This window comes from Hippopotamus amphibius, chromosome 6 (genome assembly GCF_030028045.1).
Source record: "Hippopotamus amphibius kiboko isolate mHipAmp2 chromosome 6, mHipAmp2.hap2, whole genome shotgun sequence".
NCBI classification, from domain to species: Eukaryota; Metazoa; Chordata; class Mammalia; order Artiodactyla; family Hippopotamidae; genus Hippopotamus; species Hippopotamus amphibius.
The window spans coordinates 109,690,260-109,710,874 of NC_080191.1; the positions used below are offsets into that span (position 1 = coordinate 109,690,260).

At 36.8% G+C, this 20,615-nt stretch overlaps 1 protein-coding gene and 1 long non-coding RNA gene across 4 annotated transcripts in view; both read left to right on the forward strand.

The window, feature by feature from the left end:
- The window catches only part of LOC130856019 (ubiquitin-conjugating enzyme E2 E2), a 429,172-nt gene that overhangs the window by 58,051 nt on the left and 350,506 nt on the right, over positions 1 to 20,615 (forward strand). The window lies entirely within an intron of this gene.
- Positions 1 to 20,615, forward strand: part of LOC130856023 (uncharacterized) — a 118,481-nt gene that overhangs the window by 17,962 nt on the left and 79,904 nt on the right. For both annotated transcript variants that reach the window (XR_009054413.1, XR_009054414.1), the window contains 2 exons: positions 5,091 to 5,254; positions 5,334 to 5,381. This is a non-coding gene — a long non-coding RNA (uncharacterized LOC130856023). The remainder of the gene's footprint in view (positions 1 to 5,090; positions 5,255 to 5,333; positions 5,382 to 20,615) is intronic.

Genomic DNA, 20,615 nt, shown 5'->3' on the forward strand with positions numbered 1-20,615 from the left:
TTTAAAACTCTGCAGCAGTGAATTGCTAGGCTGCTGTATTTTATCTCCCAACGTGTGGTGCTGATTTCTGATCTTGGATCATATTTAAAATCAATGGTAGTTTGTGAATGTGAAAAATTTGTATATTATGGTAGCCATTTAAGTTATGAAAAATCATATTGTTGAGGAGTTGCCTGGATTCATTAAGAAAATGATTTTTCAGTGTCCATATATTCCTTGATCTGTATGTTTCATAATTTATCCTTGATCACTGGAATTCTTAAAAAAAATGATGCCTTGTTATAAAGAATGAAATAATACCATTTGCAGCAACATGAATGGACCTAGAGATTATCATACTAAGTGAAGTGAGACAAAGACAAATATCATATAATGTCGCTTATATGCAGAATCTAAAAAAATGAACTTATTTACAAAACAGAAACAGAATTAGAGAACAAACTTATGGTTATCAGCAGGGGTGGGAGGGTGGGGGGAGAGGTTGGGAGTTTGGGTTTGACATGTACGCACAACTATATTTAAAATATATAACCAACGAGGACCTACTGTATAGCACAGGGAACTCTGCTCAGTACTCTGTAATAACCTAAATGGGAAAAGAATTTGAAAAAGAATAGATAAATTTATATATATATAACCGAATCACTGCTATACACCTGAAACTAACACATTGTTAATCAACTATATTGCAATATAAAATAAAAAAAAGGTGCATTGAATATTCTTGTTTGTAAGTATTCTGCATAGCTCTCACAATTTCTTTACAATAAATACTGTGGAATTAATAAGTAAATGGAGTGGAGCTGGGTCATGTCCACTTTTTGAACAGTTTTAGGAAGTATTCCTAATTGCCCTTATTCATTTTTATAAAAAATGAATATTGATAATAACAGCTAACTTGTGTTGAGTTATTGAGTGCTGGTGTGAACCAGGGCTTTCTATGGATTGTTTAATGTAATCCTCAAGGTAACCTGTGAGGCAGGTGTTAATGTTGCTGGTCAGGAGATGGGGCTGAGTGCCTGCTGTCTGCAGAGCTCTGTGCTGGGCCGGGGGCTGTGGCAATGAACAGGACAACCATCGTTGATGCCAGCATCCTAGAGGAGAAGACCGAGGGTCAACAGCTGCTCTCCATTCACTGACTACCCCTATGAGAAAGGCTCTGAAAGAGACATTGAGGCTACTTCCCACGGCGGGTGGGGAGGGGTGGCAAGGAAGAAATTATCTTTGAAAAAACACCTTTGCAGCCTGAGTTGAGTAGGCATAGGAAAGAAGGGGCAGGAGTGATTTAGGCTGAGGAGGCGGCATGTGGATGGAAGGTGGGCAGGTTTTAGGAGCAGAAATAGACCACAGGGGACTGGAATTCCAAGGTGCCTGGAGTGGAGTGGCTCAAGTTGAGGCTGGGGCTAGATCACACTGGGTCTTTTTGGCTATGCTAAAGATTTTGTTCTTTTTCCTAAGAGCAGTGGGCAGCCTTTGAACTGTTTTATGTGGAGGAGTCCCAAGAGGATTTACTTTTTAAAAAGAACACTTTGGCTGCGATGTGGACAGTGGTTTGTAATGTATGACATTTTCTATTGCAGTATGATTTTTAGCAGCCATATTATCATTGGTTTGATAGATAGAGGTGCTTAAATTTCTTAAAACCAGAAACTTAAGAAATCCAGCAATCACAGGATTACGGGCGGGCATTGAAAAGATGGCTTGGGGGAGAAGGAAGGGATGATTCAAGGCTTAGAAGTCAGAGAACTCCCATTTCCTTTTTTGTCACGGTGTCCAGAAGACTGAGTTTGCATTTGCAGCAGAGTACGTTGTCCAGCAGACCCAGATTCATTAAAAATCTGAATTGAGCCTCTTTCAGTTCATAATAATGCTTGCCTCTCTCTGACCCCCCCAGACCACATCAGACAGGATGTCACGTAAGGGATTTACTGAAAGACACAGTGTGGGGAAGACAAGTAGAGATACGCTTATTTTTATTTTATTTTACAGTTTCTTTCCCTTTTATCTACCCCATGATACCAGTGAAAGACAGCTACCTGGCATGCACATAGGTTGGTTCTTACAGCTGCTCCATTGTTTTCAGTTAATTCGTTTTTGACAGCTCCTTCTATACATTACCTACCTCCTCCATTTTTTCCCTAAGATACAGATAGTAAATTACAACCCATTTCCTAGAATTTTAGTTCTATAAAAGTTACACTTCTTCTAATTTTTTCTTTTAAACTTGTTTTAGTTTCAAGAAACAAACCTTTTAAAACTGAATACTAGAAAACTGTTCTATTCTTAAGTTGGAAATAATTAACTGAAAAATTTTAAAATGAAGTGAGGAGAGGTTAATTTCCATTCACACAGAACTTCCTTTCATTTGCCTTCTTTGAATCTTTTCATGACCTTAGAAGGAAAGAAAAGGTAGGAAGTTTATAGAAACATTAATGTCTTTCGTAATGGTTTCTACCTTCTGAAATGTATGCATCTTGTCTTATAGTAGGATCATGACGCAGACTTGTGTGTTCAAGTGATCACGCTCCTTTTTCGCTTGATTGCTTAGTTAAGCCTGAGTGCTGCAAAGGTATAAAAAATCACAAGTAGAGAAAGTGGGTTGTGTTTTGAGGTCTTTGAATCATTATGAACAAAAATAAAATAGAAAAATTTCTCAGGATGTATCGTGGGATACTGTTTTACATTGTGAGCATTTATATTTTTGTTTTTATGTCTAATTGTGATTGTGATTTTGAGATTATTTCATTATATAAAGATTGATAAAGAAAAAGTTATTCATAGTATTAATATTTTAACAGAATAATTTTTTTGTATTTGCCTAAGGAAGAAATAAAGGTGTTTTTTTTGTTTTTGTTTTTTTAAAAAATTCTTTCTAAAACAAAGCAAAATAAAACTGATCTACTTTAAGCAGTTGCAGTGTTCTGGGAAAACAAAAGCTCTGGCGCGCATGATTTTGATAGTAGACATTGCGCATGATTTTGATAGTAGACATTGTGACCGTATCGTGTATGCTTTCTTAATAATGTCTGACATTATCAAATTGATTAACTCAACGTGGGGCCTAATCGGATTTAACTGTGGTTGGCAGCTGTACTCTAGAAGAGTAGCAATACAGAGGGGGAATGAAATTAGCTTTTTAATCAGCTGTATTAAATACAGAACTAAAAAATATATCAAAAGTGTTCATTGTTTCACAGCAGTGTATAAAACTATTGTATTCATAGTAGCCTTCCCAAATCTATGCTGACTTATATTTTCAAAGATTGCCTACTGCCAAAAGCTATACGTGCTAATTAGACTTTCATCTGATAATTGATGGTCTGGGTTTCAAGCATTTATGATTTCCTGCAGGCTTTAAAAGTCAACATTTATATCCATATATTGTATTTACTGTGTAAACCTCAGACAACCAACCCACCTAAGAACTAGAACCCAAACAACTGGTGACTTTTCCTAGGATCAACATAAATATTTCTCTAAGAAATTTGTCATTGCAAAAATAGTTGTTTTCCTTTTTTGCTTTTAAAAAATATAATCATGAAAGTTAAAAAATGATACATAAGAAAGAGTCCTAAGTTAAGGGGTCATAATTAAGTCTGATTCTGCTAGTAACTATAGCTTGAGCCTCAGAGTTTATTTAGACAGTGAGTGCCTGCCGTGTGAGGCCATTCAGGGCTCTACAGTTTTGGCCAAAACAGCAAAGATACAAGCTTCTTTGAAAACACTATTTTGATGTGCTGAGAATCCCTGTTGAGGATAACAGTCATTAATTAAGCTTTGAGGACTGATTTACAACTATTGAGAAATAGGCACAACAAAAATAGTCTGAATTTCTAAATTGTGTTGCATAAAAATAATCCGCTAGGTGTGATATCCAGCTTTTAGTCAGTGTTCTAAAGCTGCTGAGCTAAAGAAACTGAATATTCAAATATTACCCAGTCAAATGTTATCATTTGGAATTAAGGTAACAAAATAGCTGATAAGTGAGTGGAAAGGTATGCAAATTATGTGGAACAATTTTTACCTTCTGGGAAAAGAATAACTGCGTTTCAGAGAACAATTTTCCAAATAAACGTGCATTAAAGTGCCATGTATATTAACACATAATCATGTTAAATGCATGTATGAGAAATTGTGTATATTATTTCTCATGTCGCTTAAGATTTCTTAGTGTAGTGTCATGACTAGTTTTAATTCAGAAAGTTAGATATATTTAATTTAGGAAAAAGAAGCAGTATCTGCCATTTTAAGAAGGTACAGTAGTTCCCAACAGGTTCTCATTGTAATATAATAAATTTTTAAGGATTTGATAAGTCCCTGAATATATTCGTTAGATAACTCACTCAAACTTAACCTTAACTATAATCTTGCAGAGGAGAATGGGAGTAAAAATATTCAAGGTCCAAGAGGGATTATTTTGAGAGTTTTAAGTGCCAGTAAACAGTAGTTTATAACAAACGTGTATTTAGCTGTCACTCTAGCTTTATTTTAATATCTAGGACATGTTATTTTTATATTTTAATAGTCTAGGACATGTTGTGGGCACACAGAAGCATTTGTTGAATTACATGTACGATTCCTAGGTGTAGCTGCCAGAAGATATTGAGCAGTTGTTTAATGGCACTAAATTATAAATAGTAATCCAAATGGTTAATAATAATTTATGGAGTCTGAAACTAACTTAGAATAAAAAGAATTGATTTGTGATAGAATTCAGCAATAAATTTTGTACAAATATACCATTAAAATCAAAATTGCCAAAACCCTAGCAGTATAGAGCCAGACATAACAGATATGTTAGATATGATTTATGACTTACTAATAGTTTAAGCAGATATTTACACGTTCATTTTGTGATTTTTTTTTGGGGGGGATCATCTAGTGATAAATCATTCAGTATACAAAATCGTTACTTTTTAATGTTATTAGAATTTACATATGCTTTACTGATCAGATCTTGAGTCACAGGGTAAGTTTTTAAAGGTAGGAGGTTGGGTAGAAACAAACTCACCATTTAATTTATTCTCTATTATAAACATGGTTTTCAAACAACTGTCATTTTAAAAATTGTATTATTCTTTAATTTACAGGTAATAAATTGACACATTCTGTTCAGTAGTTGCAGTGTGATTTTGGGAAATGCTTACTACCCTTTTTTCTTCGGTACCTCTGTCACCACTTGCTCTCTGATGCTTAAAATCTACTAGTAGTCAGCAGTGCCTTTCATTCACCTATTAGGAGGCCATAAATGCAGGTGAGCCTGGGAGAGAAAACATGTTTGACTTATTGCCAGATTAAGATTCAAATCATTAATACCAAATTCCTTTTCTTAGGAGGCTTTGACAGACAGGAGAACACAGTGGGTGGAGCTTACAGCAAAGGTAGGCCAAGGGTACCAAAGGTCAATAACCCATCACAGCCTATTTTAAAATCTTGTCAAGGGTAATCCCTGTGATTAAGTCCCTTTATAAAACAGTTTGGGGAGGTGTTTTTTTTTTTTTAAACTCTCATTTGCAACTCTCTCTGGTATGCAAAATTGCACCCTTAAGTGTAGTTTGTTAATGGTAAGAATTCGATAGTGCTGATTTTCTTTGGGAAATGTAAATGTGCATATACTGTAGTCCCCTTACAGGGAAGAGTTGATACAGATCAGGATTCCTTTGATGCCACTTCAGCTGGGGAGTTTTGAGGTATCAGGAATTAGACTCGACATGGACGCACAGCCTCCTTGGTCCTGCTTTGTTTCACATTTTTCGCTCTTTCTTCCCATCTTTAGTCAGCAGCTGCCAGGTGTTGAGGTTGCCATTTACGTGGGAAGCCGCTTGATGCACCAGCAGCCCTGATGACCCGATTGTCTTATTCACTCAGAAACTCTGCCTTCTTTTAGTGGCATTAGCCATGATTGTCCCAGCACACTGCTTGGGCTCAGTAAATATTTGTTGAATAAAGGAATTAATACTGGAGACCCAGCTTCTCTGTCTGCTTCTTATTCTTCTTTTCTGTTTTTACTGATTCTGTTTTTCTCCACTTGTGTTACCTCCTCTCTTATTTTTCATTCAGAATTCCCATAGAGGGTCAGATGGGTCAGTTACCATCCAACCTGGGCTGACCAGAGTTCTCACACCAGATACCACTGAGACCTCCAGTTTCTCTTGTGTTCAGCCTTTGGTGGTTGCCTTTGACTAGGCTGTGGAGTCCCATTCTCTTGGCTGTGTTTTGGGTGAGTGGCTGGCCTGACCCAGAACTTCAGCAGTCATTCACTCATGAGTGGGCAGGGATTACTGTGGTTGGCCTTTAGTAGAGTTTGAATAGAAAAATGCATTTTATCTTCTAAACATGCTATTTATTTATACATTAACTGAGAAACAGTTTCTGTGGGGGATGTATTACATGGAAAGCATGTATTCTTGCATTATGAAGGTTAAAAGTAAAACTTTTAGTGAAAAAGTTCATATTTTTCTAGAGGAAGAATTTTTGAAGATTTCATGTATAGGTATAACTACTTATGTCCACTTATAGCTACTTACGTCTGTATATCCACTTATATTGTAGGTATATCTATATATCCACATTTAGGTATATCCACTTATATCCATTGTGAGATGTCTTCATGATACTAAAAAATACACTTATTGTCCAATGTTAATAAAGCTAAATGCTTCATAAAAAATAACATCTGTCTCTCTTAAATTTTCTATAATTTATTTATAATGTTAAGAATAACCAGAAAATATTGTGAATAATAAACTTTTTTCAACTATACTTCAACAAAAACTTTCTGAAAATTTCATTAACAGAGACATAAACCTATTGAATCCCTTAGAAATCTAAGAAATACAAAATAATTTGAATTATTTTTGTTGAAGAAGTACATATAGGCCAGATTTTCAAAAGTAGGTTTATTGTTTATTAATAAAGTACGTAATTTATTAAGTACCTCTTTTGTGTCATAGATATTTTGGATGTAGTTTTAATTCAGTCTTCAAAATGATCCTGAGAGGACTTCCTAGGCGGCACAGTGGTAAAGAATCTGCCTGCCAATGCAGGGGACATGGGTTCAAGCCCTGCCCTGGGAAGATTCCACATGCCACAGAGCAACTAAGCCTGCGTGCCACAATTATTGAGCCTGTGCTCTAGAGTCCATGAGCCACAACTACTGAGCCCATATGCTGCAACTATTGACGCCCATGCGCCTAGGGCCCGTGCTCCACAACGAGAGAAGCCACTACAATGAGGAGCCTGTGCACCACAATGAAGAGTAGCCCCTGCTCGCGGCAACTAGAGAAAGTCCGTGTGCAGCAACGAAGACCCAGCGTAGCCAATAAATAAATAAAATAAATAAATAAATTTATTTTAAAAAAATGATCCTGAAAGCTCGAGGGAATTATCTAAATTTTGCAGGTGAAACTCAGATTTTGGGATGTGGTTGCTTGCTGTCAAAGCTTTGTATCCAGTAAGGGAGAAACAGCAGGGACTGGAACCCATCTCCATCTCATTCTAAAGCCCAGCCCTTTCCTCTGTGCCATGTGTAATTTCTGCTGTCCTGTGCAAATGACAGTGTGGCAGTGAATAAAATTTTAAAAATTATATCACTGTCGAAACCTCTCAGAAATTTCTTATTACGTTACATTTTGCAAGTTTTCATCCAGGCCCTTCTGTCATCCAGGTATAGTTGGCTCTGGATGAGTGTTCATTGCAATGAATTGAGTATAATTGTTGCTCTGGTGACACAGGCTTACCTTCTAATGTAATTATTGATCAGCTTCTATCCTGTTGTGAACGGTTTTCTCTGCTCTTCTCCCACCAGACTGATATAAGCAAAAGCACACACGTGTAAAATTCTCATGTAGATAGCTGATAAATTTATAGGGCTTTTTATAGGAGGTAATACCCCACCGAGTTTGAGTTCACTTTATCTAAGTTGTAAATAAAATATGCTTTGTATGCTTAACAGTAAAACCGTATTTGATTATCCCAAGCCTTGTATTCTGCAGTGTGAAATTTAGAGTATTATCTTCTTTCAGGATAAAAATTCTGTTTTTATATGCCAACAAAAATGACTTAAAAATTGAAGTTAAAAAGTAGAGTCAGTGTATTGTCAAAGTAGTGAATATGAAAATAATTGGGCTCAGCTTGTTATTCTAAACATATTACACAATCATTTATAGAAGTCTTGATTAAAAAAATAAAAAAGTGTGAATTCATTTGGTAATAAACTAGGTTAGTTTGTAGGGAAAAGGCTCAGGTCAGGATGAAATTTAGAGCTGTAAGATGGTTGACATTAGTATATCAGAATTGGCAGAAACTTGGATAGGGCTAAAGTTCATGTTTTATCAGATTGAATGCTAGACATATGTTTCCAGAGGTGGGTCTGAATTGTCAGGATAGTTTAAAAAGGCTGATGTTTTGTAGTGAAAACTCTTATCTAAAGAGAAGTTATAAATGCCCTCCTCCTACGTCCACTGTTGAGAAAGCAGATTAATAGGTGAGGGATCCACAGTGCCCCGGAGGCAACCAGGACAAGCTTTTTTCATTCTAGAAAGTTGAAATTTAGTTGTTTTTGTAGGTAAAACTCAGGCTTTGAAAAGTGGTTGCTTGCTCCCAAAATTTGTAACTAGCAAGGGGGCAGAGCAGAGACTTGAACCCACCTTCATCTTATTCCAAAACTCATGCTCTTTCCTCTGTATTGTGTAGGACTTAAAGCAAATGCCAATTCATGCAAATTTCCAAGATTTTAAAAACCTCCATCAGTGGTTCTCAAAGTGTGGTCTCCAAACCAGCAGCATTAAATGTCACATGGAAACTTGTTAGAAACAGAAATTATCAGTCCGTACTCCATACCCACTGAAACAGAAACTCTGGGGGTGGGGCCAGCAGTCTTTTAACAGGCCCTCCTGGTATTTCTGATGCATGCCTCAAGTTCAAGAACCGCTGCCTTAGGTATCTCTGCAATTTGAAACCTTAGATAACAGGGGTTCTGTACACTGTAGGGCTGTTCCTACTTAGAGTGGTGTTAGGAATACACCCGTTTTGTGACTAGCTGATTGTAATTCAGGTACAGTCTGAATTAGTAACACTCTGCTCCAACTCCAATTCCCTGTGGGGAGAATTTTTTAAAATATAATCCAAATAGTAAACTTGATCAAAATTTGGTTTATCTGGTTTACTGTTTTTTAAAAAAAAAATAGCCATCAGTCATAATGTTTATATTTTAGACTTAGCCATGTTGAGGAAATTAGAATTTGGGTAAGAACTACATAATATTTATGTATTATGAAACATAAATATAAAAAACAAACTTTTTTTTTACATTAAAGAGAAGTTACAGTATTTAATTTCAAAGAAGTATATGTGATTTTAAAATACTCTCTTATTGGCCTTACATGTGCTAATAAAATATTTGGACATTTTATCAAGAGATTTTGCTAAAATAGTGTGAGATAATTTTATTCTTTCCCAATGCTTCAGTGAAGAATCTTTGAACTGACTGGATATTTGATGATGTTAAGAAATTATTATTTCTGTAAGTATGTGTAAGAGAGGGGATGATACTTTGCATATGTTTAATAGGGGGAGTGTTTGTCTTTTAAAAATAAGGCATAATTTCACAAGAGGGCAGACAGCAGTGTCAAGCAGTATCAGCAGTACTTCGTCTTGTGGAACTGAAAACCACAGCCACAGAAAGATAGAGAAGATGAAAAAGCAGAGGACTTTGGACCAGATGGAGGGACAGGATAAAACCCCAGAAAAACAACTAAGTGAAGAGGAGATAGGCACCCTTACAAAAAAAGAATTCAGAATAATGATGGTGAAGATGATCCAGGACTTTGAAAAAAGACTGGATGCAAAGATCGAAAAGTTTACCAAAGACCTAGAAGAATTAAAGAACAAGCAAACAGATATGCAACACAATAACTGAAATGAAAAATACACTAGAAGGAACCAATAGCAGATTAACTGAGGCAGAAGGGTGAATAAGTGACCTGGAAGACAGAATGGTGAAAATCACTGATGCGGAAAAGAATAAGGAAAAAAGGATGAAAAGAACTGAAGACAGCCTAAGAGACCTTTGGGACAATGTTAAACGTGCCAACATTCGCATTATTAGGGGTCCCAGAAGGAGAAGAGAGAAAGGACCCAAGAAAATCTTGGAAGAGATTATAGTTGAAAACTTCCCTAACATGGGAAAGGAAATGGCTACCCAAGTGCAGGAAGCGCAGAGAGTCCCAGGTAGGATAAACCCAAGGAGAAACACGCCAAGGTATATAGTAGTCAAATTGACAAAAATTAAAGACAGAGAAAAGTTATTAAGAGCAATAAGGGGAAAACGACAAATAACATACAAGGGAACTCCCATAAGGGTAACAGCTGATTTCGCAGCAGAAACTCTGCAGGCCAGAAGGGAGTGGCACGAAATATTTCAAGTGATGAAAGGGAAGAACCTACAACCAAGAACACTCTACCCAGCAAGGATCTCATTCAGATTTGAGGGAGAAATCAAAAGCTTTCCAGACAAGCAACAGCTAAGAGAATTCAGCACCACCAAACCAGCCCTACAACAAATGCTAAAGGAACTTCTCTAAGTGGGAAACAGAAGAGAAGGACCTACAAAACCAAAAACAAAACAATTAAGAAAATGGTAATAGGAACATGCATATCAATAATTACCTTGAATGTAAGTGGACTAAATGCACCCACCAAAAGACACAGACTGGCTGAATGGATACAAAAACAAGACCCATATATATGCTGTCTGCAAGAGACCCACTTCAGACCTAGGGACACATACAGACAAAGTGAGGGGATGGAAAAAGATATTGCATGCAAATGAAAATCAAAAGAAAGCTGGAGTAGCAATAGACACATCAGATAAAATAGACTTTAAAATAAAAAATGTTACAAGAGACAAGAAAGGACATTACATAAAGATCAAGGGATCCATTCAAGAAGAGGAGATAACAATTATAAATATCTACGCACCCAATATAGGAGCAGCTCAATACACAAGGCAAATGCTAACAACTATGAAAGAGGAAATACAAGGCAGAGATAGAGACACAGGTGTAGAGAACAAACGCATAGACACCAAGTGGGGAAAGCGTGGAGGGTTGGCGGGGGGATGAATTGGGAGATTGGGATACCAAAGTGTACACTCTAAGTATATGCTTATTTATTGTCTGTTTATTGTCTGTTAACTGTATCTCAATAAAAGTTCTTAAGATGAAGAAGGGGGACAGTGGTCTGAATGTTTGTGTGTGCCCTTCCCCCCCCCATGTGGTGAAATCCTAATGCCTGATGTGAGGAATTAGGAGGTGGGGTCTTTGGGAGGTACGTCTTGAGTACGCAGCCATCATGAATGGTGTTAATGGTCATAAAAGAGACCCCACAGAGTTCTCTAGGCCCTTCCACCTTGTGGGATGCAGCCGCTACCCTGTGAGGCACTGGCCCTCACCAGAATGCTGCCATCCTGTTGCTTTGATCTTGGACACCCAGGATCCAGTGCTGGGAAAAATTAATTTCTGTTGTTTATAAGCCACCCGATCTTTGCAGTCTAGGTACTTGTTACAGCAGCCTAAAGGGACTAAGGCAGTAGTATATGAGGGCATACTCTTCTCTCTGAAAGTATGCTAGTAGTCTTTTATTTTTATATTTTATCTATATTTAAAATAAAATATCTTCAGAGTTGGAAAGAAAAAACCCAACATTGATACTAGCTCAGCAGTGTCCTCACACAATGAAAGTTTGTTACTTTGGCTGACTTTCCTGGCACACATATCTTATTATAATATTAGCAGAAAACTTTCCTGAGCAAAAAGCAGTTTGACACATTGCCACTGCCAGATATAATTTTTCAAATGTGATGTATGAATAGAAATTAAGAAACAAAAGCAAATCAGGAGGAAAAACTATTAAAACTCTCACTTTAAAATACCGTATGATATTGCTGTGAATGTAAAACATAGGGTCCATTTCCAGAGCCTGTGTTTAAAACACCGTTTTGATTGTGTTTACAGTTCTCCCTTTATGTGTTTAAATATACACATTAGCTGAAGATCATGATATTTTAAATGCTTCTCACTTAGTTTTAAAATGTCCAAGTATTTCTTAATATTTAATTAAACTTATGAAACTGTAAGAAATGGCAGGTACCAATGACATTACAATTAAAGCCTTTTATTATCAAATTGTAATAAATTGTTTTATTTAAAATTTCTACTTTAGGAACATAATAGTTCTGTAAAAGTGATTTTCCTTAATGTGATAAAATTTTTCCTTGAAATACAATTATACTTTTGCATAAAGTTGATTGATAGACTCTTTAATTTCTCTTGTGATGTGTGTGTGTGTGTGTGAATTCAGAATTGACTAGAGAGGACTCATTTGAAATATTTCTAAAGGAAAATTTGGGTTCATAAAAGGGTGAACATAAAAGACATTTTAAGTCAATTAAACCACCCAGTGAAAGGTGTGTTTTAGAAAATGCGCATAAGAATCATGTGCCAGAACAAAATCCAGATGTATGTTTACTCTGCTGAGCAACTACAAGGTAGCAGCTGCTGTGTCTAGTTAGGTCAGTACAGTAAATGATGGAGCACTTAATTTAGATTGTGGAACAGTTCTTGAAGCTGTTCAGGCCACATGGGGTCCAAGGTTTGCTGTCTCTACTGGTCTAGATCACTGTTCCTCAAACTTGAATGTAGGTGAGAATCAACAGGAGATCTTGTTAAAAATGCAGATTTTGTTTTTAGTAGGTCTGGGTTGGAACCTAAGATACTGTGTTCCCAGATGATTCGGATGTAGGTCTGACGACCACTCTTTGAGTAGGAAAGGACAGGATTATCCTAGTTATGATTTAGTGTTGAAAATCTCAGGTAACGTATGATTATAGATAATATATGTCCACTGACTTTAAAATAGGTACTTTAAAAAATTTGTTTTCTTGGGCTTACAAAATATGGCTGGCTACGGCTGCTGCCAGCCTCTGCAGTATCACTGCTGATTGGGTACAAATGCTCCTTGAGGTAGATGCATAGCTTGGCCAGCTGAGAGGCCTTTGTGATTTAAAGAAGATGCCTGCGCTAGGTAGATGGAACCCTGCACTGTCAGGCTTGAACCTAAGCCCTCATGTCACTCCCTGGGCCAAGAGGCTCTGTGCAGCATACAGACTTGCAAGTTACTAGATGATTCTGCCTTGTTTGACCTCTGAGTACAAAAAGGCATTTTAAGTAATCATAATATTATGTAATAATATATGTAATTATATATTATATGTGATAACAAAATCAACTGCTCAAAAGTGTATAAGCTAAGCAAGAAATCTTTTCATGTATTGTAATAGGATTTTCCTCTACCATTTTAATATGCTTGCTGTAAAAATGAATACTGTTGCTACATAGGTTAACTAAAATGCAGAGCACACATGCATGTATAAGCAACGTACTATTGACCATGTTAACTTAGTAGCCGCATCCACAGATTTGTAATCTAGGGAAGTTGTTCTCAAATTTATGGTATCAGGCAAAATGAAAAGAATAAGGTAATGTAATGAGGTTTTCATATTTATAAATTTAAGGGACTTCATTATTACTGCTTTTGGTGTTGAAGTGTCTTCTGTGTGAAGATACATTAGAAGTGTATTTTTGTGTGTGTTACCCATGCTACTTCTGTTCCTGGCTTTACCACCCCCTGCAAAGGAGAAACAGCTTCTCTTCCTGGCCTTTAAGTAAGAAGAGGAATACGAAGGCTGAGCCTGGTAAAATTTGGAAGTAGATAAAATGATAGCATTCTTTTACTTCTCCTTCCTCTCAGAGACCCTCTCATCCGTCTCCTAGGTGCCTCATAAATAATTACCTGCTCTCTTTGTTATAATATGTCATGAAAATTCACCTAGTCCTGGGAGCAGTCCTGGCCTTCGGAATAACTCCTGCTACCTAGAAGTAGTGTGGTGCGAAGTTCCTGCTCTGCCACGTAATAGCTGTGTAGCCATTACATAACCTCAACAAAGCTATGTGACCTCTTGGTGCCTCTTTTTATGCATATTTAAAGTCAGGATAGTCGTACATCCCTCGTGTGGCGCTTGTGGTTATTCACCGTCTGGCACAGTGCCAGTCACATAATAAGCCCTCAGCTGCTTTATTGTCCTCATCCTCATTTCAGCTGTAGCCTGGAAAGCAGCAAAACAGATTAAATAAAAATTCACATCCATCCCTACCCCAGTTCTGCTTCAGTCCCTCTATGTTTGATCCGCTTTCCAGGTAATTCTTCTGTTTAAGATGTTACCCTGTGTTATACTTAATCCATCATTTTAAAGATCCTCTCGTAGTGGACTTCATCTTGGACCTGGCTTAGCCATTAAGCATTGATTATATGTTCTCATGCACGTGAAAGGGCAGAGATGTTACCTGTTAATTTAGTCTAACACTGTATCTGCAATGCCTAACAGTGCCTTCAGTGTGTGGTCAGACATCAGTTTTATGAGATAACATAGTCTTTGAAAAAATTGAGAGCAAACATTGGTTCTAGGTATGTTACCGCGAACTTAGTGGTGAATTCACTGAAGTATAAGAAATAATCATCTGTGAGTATTCTTCCCATGGATTGTTAAAAAAAAGATCAAATGAGCTATATTTAAATCATAGTCTTGTTCTCTGGTATAAAATTTTTTAATTCAACTTTAGAAGTCATACAGTAACGTTTCTTTCGAATTAAGAAAAATAGTTCTTAGGCAGTGAGGATGCTCATAAGTATAACCTATGAAGTAGAAACATGTTTTATTTGCCTTGAATAATTTGCTAGGGCACTGAGTAAAAATGCTAAGAAACCAATGGTTCCACAGTAATTGTGCAGTGATCTTATTTCTGAGTGAGGCGTTTTCAAAGGAGAAAAAACTTAAATGTCCTTGGTAAAACGTTATTCACTGCATAAATAGAGATATAAAGCAGTTCTCACTGAGTCCTAATGATAAATCAGTGTCTGGTTAAGCTAGGAAAAACACAAGTGTTTAGTATGTGGTTTTTCCTGATGTAATTTGTATATGTGGTCAACTGATTTTATAGTAGTGGATTATTTGACATAGGTTTATTGATGAGAAAACTTGATTTTCAATTAGTGTGATGTTGCCTTCTCCATTCCTTGATTATGATCTTAGATTACTCTACCAGAAAAGAAAAGGTAGTCCAGAAATGACTTATCTGATGTCATCATTATTTGCTCTAAAGATATTATGTTCAAATATGTTACGATCATAACTATAGTCAGGCAGGTAATTATTGTCGCAGTCTACAAAATTACACTCTAAAGCCAGTCACTCTACTGAATACAGAAACTTCATTGTTTCCATCTGCCTTAGACTGAATCTCAGACCATTTCGCACAGCTTCCTCCTTTTACTCTTTTCCGTTCAAATGTATATAAATACCTGCAGTTTAAAAAAATCATCTTATAAACCTATTTACATGTAATAGAAGTCTCTTTTTTTGTTGTCATTGTCATTTTCCCTTTCTCTAGCCCTTTTAAAATTCATCCCCTGTGGGATAGAGACTACGGATCAGCTGAATCTCCGGATCAGCTGAATCTCCTCCCAAAGGCTGTCAGCAACCTCCTCCTTACTAATTTCAGTATCTACTTTTGCTCACTGAAGTCATCTTCTGCCTTGATTTCTGCAGTAGTGTGCTTATCTCTGATACTTCTTTCTTGGTCACTCTGCTGGTTTCCTTTCATGCCTCCAAGTCTGTTCTAAAGCTGAGGTCCTAATCCTCCTTCTGTCTGTTTTCGAGTTGCACACTCCCCCAAAGAGGTCTCTGTCAGTGATGTGAAGGAATGAATGGGCCACGTTAGGGACACAAGTAATAAGGAAGCAGATCCCTGTCCAAAGGGAGTACTGCCGTTTGGCTTACTTTCCTGTGGGAAAAAAAGTTTACCGTCAGCAGATCTTCTAATTAAGAAAAGTATGAGAAGTCTAAATATTTATATGAAATATTCCAGATTTTGAATGTTGGCAGTCAGTTGAAGTTTGGGAATACCCAGATGAGAGGGGGTTGACACAGTACGATGGTTGGAAAGGGGTTCTGTCTCTGGTGCGCTGCACAGCCTTTGGGTATGTAGTCGGTGTAATAATATACACCACTTACACAGTGGCAAGGCGAGGTCTTAGTGCCTTAAAGCTGTATTTTCACAGCAAGTACATATTTTGTAATTTGAATATTTGTATATTGTTTGGGGGTGGCAGAGAGGAGAAGTTGATGGAGACGATGGGAGTAAATGTCCCCCAAGCCACTCTTCCTGCCACAGCTATCCCTCCCTCCCTCCCTTCCTTTCTTCCTTCCTTCCTCTTCTTTCCCACAGCCCAAGCAAACATAACTATGGACCTCTAATTTGTGACCTCAACTCTGAATCTTGGAGAGCTCATATAGTCTCATAGCTTCAAACATTTCTAAATAGAAGGTAGAAAACTTAAATTCTGGTTCCCTTTCAAGAAAGTTTTAGCTGGTGACCTTGGAGTCACAGTTCTTTGGCCATCGGTTGGCTCAGCTTGGAATTGGAGGCAAGTACTTATCTACCTCAAAATGATGGGGCCAACTCAGCTCAAGGGCCTTGCCAGTTTTAAAATTTATGATTCTCTTATTCTCAGTCTCTTTCTTGTCTGACCTCTCTCACTAGGTCTCATGTTATGTTTCCCACCACCTTTGGAACATTTTGCTACTTCAGTGTTTCTTTTCTTAACCAGTTTAAAATTAGCATGTCTCAAACTGAACTCAGTTTTCTTCCCAATCTAGTTCCTTTTTGTTACTTTGTCTTAATCATTTTCCTGATCATTCAGACTTCTGAGAAGTTGCTGATTGAGGTCCATCCATACTCCTGGCCTCTGGCCCACGACTTCCTGAGACCTGGCAGCCACAATTTGCTCTGTAGCTTATCTCCATGACTCTGGTCTCTCTATGTCCATGTGCCCCTTCCAGCCATTTCCAGTCTACAGTCAACAAAACTCTTGACTGGTCTGCTTCTCTTTTCAAAAACCCCAGTGGTTCTGATTAGGTAGGAATCTACTGAATATGTTTCTCGTTCAGATTTTTGGAGACCCTATAATCTTATCCTTACTCTATCCAACTATATTTGCCACTATGAAATAGTTATTACTCCAAGTTAGGAAGATGCTTTATTACTGGTTATGTTTCCTGTCTTATGTCATTGTCTTTTTCTCTGCTAACAACCCCCCAATCCTTAACAGCCTAATTTCCTGCTCTCCAGGAGTCTTCTCTGGTGGCACTAGCTCACGTGGGCCTCTTTCTTTGAATTTCTGATACATGTAGTGAGTGCTACATGGCTTATCGCTTAAAAACTTTTGGCCGCACCAGCCATACGGCGTGCAGGATCCTAGTTCCCTGACCAGGAATCGAACCCGTGCCCCCTGCAGTGGAAGCATGGAGTCCTAACCACCGGACCACCACGGAAGTCCCTTGGATACTTGTAGAGCTGTAAAGTATCTTAAAGATCAACTTATCTGTGCATTTTATAAATGATAGGAAATCTGCAGCTTGCCCCTGATCATATTAATTAATAGCAAAGCCCAAACTAGACTTCTCACCTAACTTCCTATATGGCTCAGCCAAGGTAGCATGAAAGCAGCCATTGATGATACTTAAAACTAATAAATGTGGTTGTATTCCAATACAACTTTATAGCCTATGGGCTGTAGTTTGCTGACCTTTCTGGAGTATTACTAACAACTGTCCCAGCAAGTGTTTTTCCTTTTGTGTTGGTTTTAGAATCAACACATTAAACACATGCACACATTTTTTAAAACTCTTTTATTTGTATTGTCATCAGATAAGGAAGTGCAATTTATTTATTATCAGGTACCATTTTTCATATTTAATTCAACTTCAGAAGCCATGCAATAATGTTTCTTTACAATTGAGAAACATTGCCCTTAGGTAATAAGGAAGCTTTTAAGTATAATTCTATACTTATGATCTGTATAAATGTGGGGTGATGCCTTTCCAGTGACTAGTGTAGCATTTTAAATCTGCAGAATTGTTGTTTTTCTCATACTCCAGATACTTGGAATAAAACAAAAATAAGTTACTGAACCAGGATCACGACAACTTATTACAAGCACTAGAAGCAGAACTGAGGAACTTGGTCTGCGAAAGCCTGTTGAGGTACAACAGTTAGGTTCTGACCACTGTTGGCCATGAAGATTCCATGGTTCTCCACATAGGAATTAGACCATTAACCCTGTTGTCCTTGCCACATCCGGACCAACATAGTGGTAATGCTTTTAGTCTTTCCTGAACTCCCTCTGTAGAATGTGATCATCTGAGCTGGATTCTAGCCAGGGTGCTGGGCTTATTAGCACTGCTACTCTAAAGGGGTCTCCTTCTCTGTATTCCTTGACTACTGAGCAATTTCATTTTTACTGCTCAACAGTTAACTACTGTCCTCTGTGGAAGAATTGGCATTTTATATTCAGTGTAGCCTATATTTGATTTCACTGTTTACTTTGTGTAAGAACAAAACTGACCTTGGGCATGTCAAAAATGTAACCATGATGACATTGTAGCGAATGGGTTAAATATTTTCAAATAAAAATACTAGAATCAACCTTAGAAACGTAGAGATCTTTTAAATTTTGAAACTCAAAACCCACTCTTTTATGCCATGTTATTAAGTCAGCAGTTCTCAAGCTTTTTTGTCTCAGGACTTTACTCCCTTAAAAATTATTGGACTATATCAATATTTAATATTTGCTGTGTTAGGAATTAAAACACATTTAAAATACACTTATTTTTAGCAACAGTAAACCCGTTCTGTGTTAACACAGATTTTATGAAAAATATATATTAGTTGAAATATATTCTGAAAAATCTTTGAAGAGTGGCATTGTTTTACATTTTTGCAAATCTCTGTAGTGTCTGATTTACTAGACCACAGCTGAATTCTGCTTTTATAGTCTCCTGTGATATGTTGTTTTACTTGAAGTATATGAAGAAAATCCTCACACGTATATATAGTTGGAAAAAGGAAGGTTTTAACAGCTTTTTTTAGATAGTTGTGGATGTTTTTCTTTGATAATACACTGAAATAGTAATTTTTATATGTTAATTGCAATGTGAAATCTAAAACCATATCAGTGAACTTTTCATACTATGTTACATGAAAATCCACTTGTCTGTCTTGCACTTTGCATACATGCATTCATTCACTTATTTGTTGGGGGGGGGTGTGCGTGTGCATATATGTGCACATGCATGTTTAATTTATATTTTTTTCTTGTATTTTCAATGAATCCTTTACCCATGCATGATTTTGTAGTATCAACTATTGGTCATTTGGGAATTGACTCCCTGAGTTATGCAAACCTTCCAAATATTGATATATTTCATTATTCAATATCAAAAAATATTGATTCTCTAATATCACCACTGATCACATCAGAAAAATCTTTTAAATATTGGCAGCAGATTTGTTTTCCAAAATTCTGATTTTTTGCTCAAAAGGTCAAATTTTATTACTGGCAGTAAATACTTTAAGTTGAGTTTCTTGTTATGACAACCTCATTCAGTTATTATTTTTAGAAAATACCTGCTTATATACCCAGCATAATTTATCTGTCAGTCATTCTTTCAAGGAAAAATGGCATCCAATGAAAAAAGCCTCTAATTCAAGTTGCAACTCTAACAGATACACAAGTGCTTTGCTTCAACACAGCCATCATATTTAGGTATGCAGTAGAAATGCTTTATGCATGCTCAAGGGTCAATATTTAGTGCTTCTAATAGTTTCTGCTGCTTTTATAAAAAGCAAATGAAGCTGATTTGTCTTTCTTTTTTAACTGCAGGTAGTACAGTTTGGTGCCATTGTATTGATTTTGAGATAAGACGCCAGCAGTTTACCTACTGTTGTGTTTGCATCGTCATTACAAATGTCAACACAGTGAAAAAGGCAGGTGAAGTCTTAGCATTATTATGAGACAGTTTTGACTTCTTGACCCTCTGAAAGTGTCTCTGAGATGTTCAGAAGTCTCTGGGCTGCACTTTGAGAACTGCATTTATATCCCTTGTAGGAGACAGTGTTTAATGTTTCCTTTTTTTTTTGATAGCATAAAATATAACCAGTCTTTTATCTTGTTCATTTCAGTTTATTTTGCTGTTCTCTAAGAATATTACTATGAAACCTTTGTTCATTTTCTAACACTAGGCCTTTGTTATTGGTTTTATTATTTTGTTCAAGTGATGATACTATCATAATAATTATGCTTGGGTGAACCTTCAGAAACTAATGGTAGATAAAAAAGGAAGAGACTGAAAACAGTGTTTAGAAAAACTTGTACTAGAAACCTACCTACCCACTGAAGGAGTTTGAATAAACAAAGGTTTAAAGTATTTTTTCATTTTATAATAGTGATTGAGAATCAGCTGCTTTGTGTGCCCTAATCTAATTCCAGAGCTCTCTGTTCTGTTATTCCCTTACCAGCTATAATTCTGGAATGTACATCTAAGAACTGAAGTAGACCTGCATGGAAGGAAACACAATGCTTTATTTAAACCCACTAACAATATTTTAGTTTTGGATTGGATCTAAAGAGCAATATTATATTAGTTTGGTATAATCCCT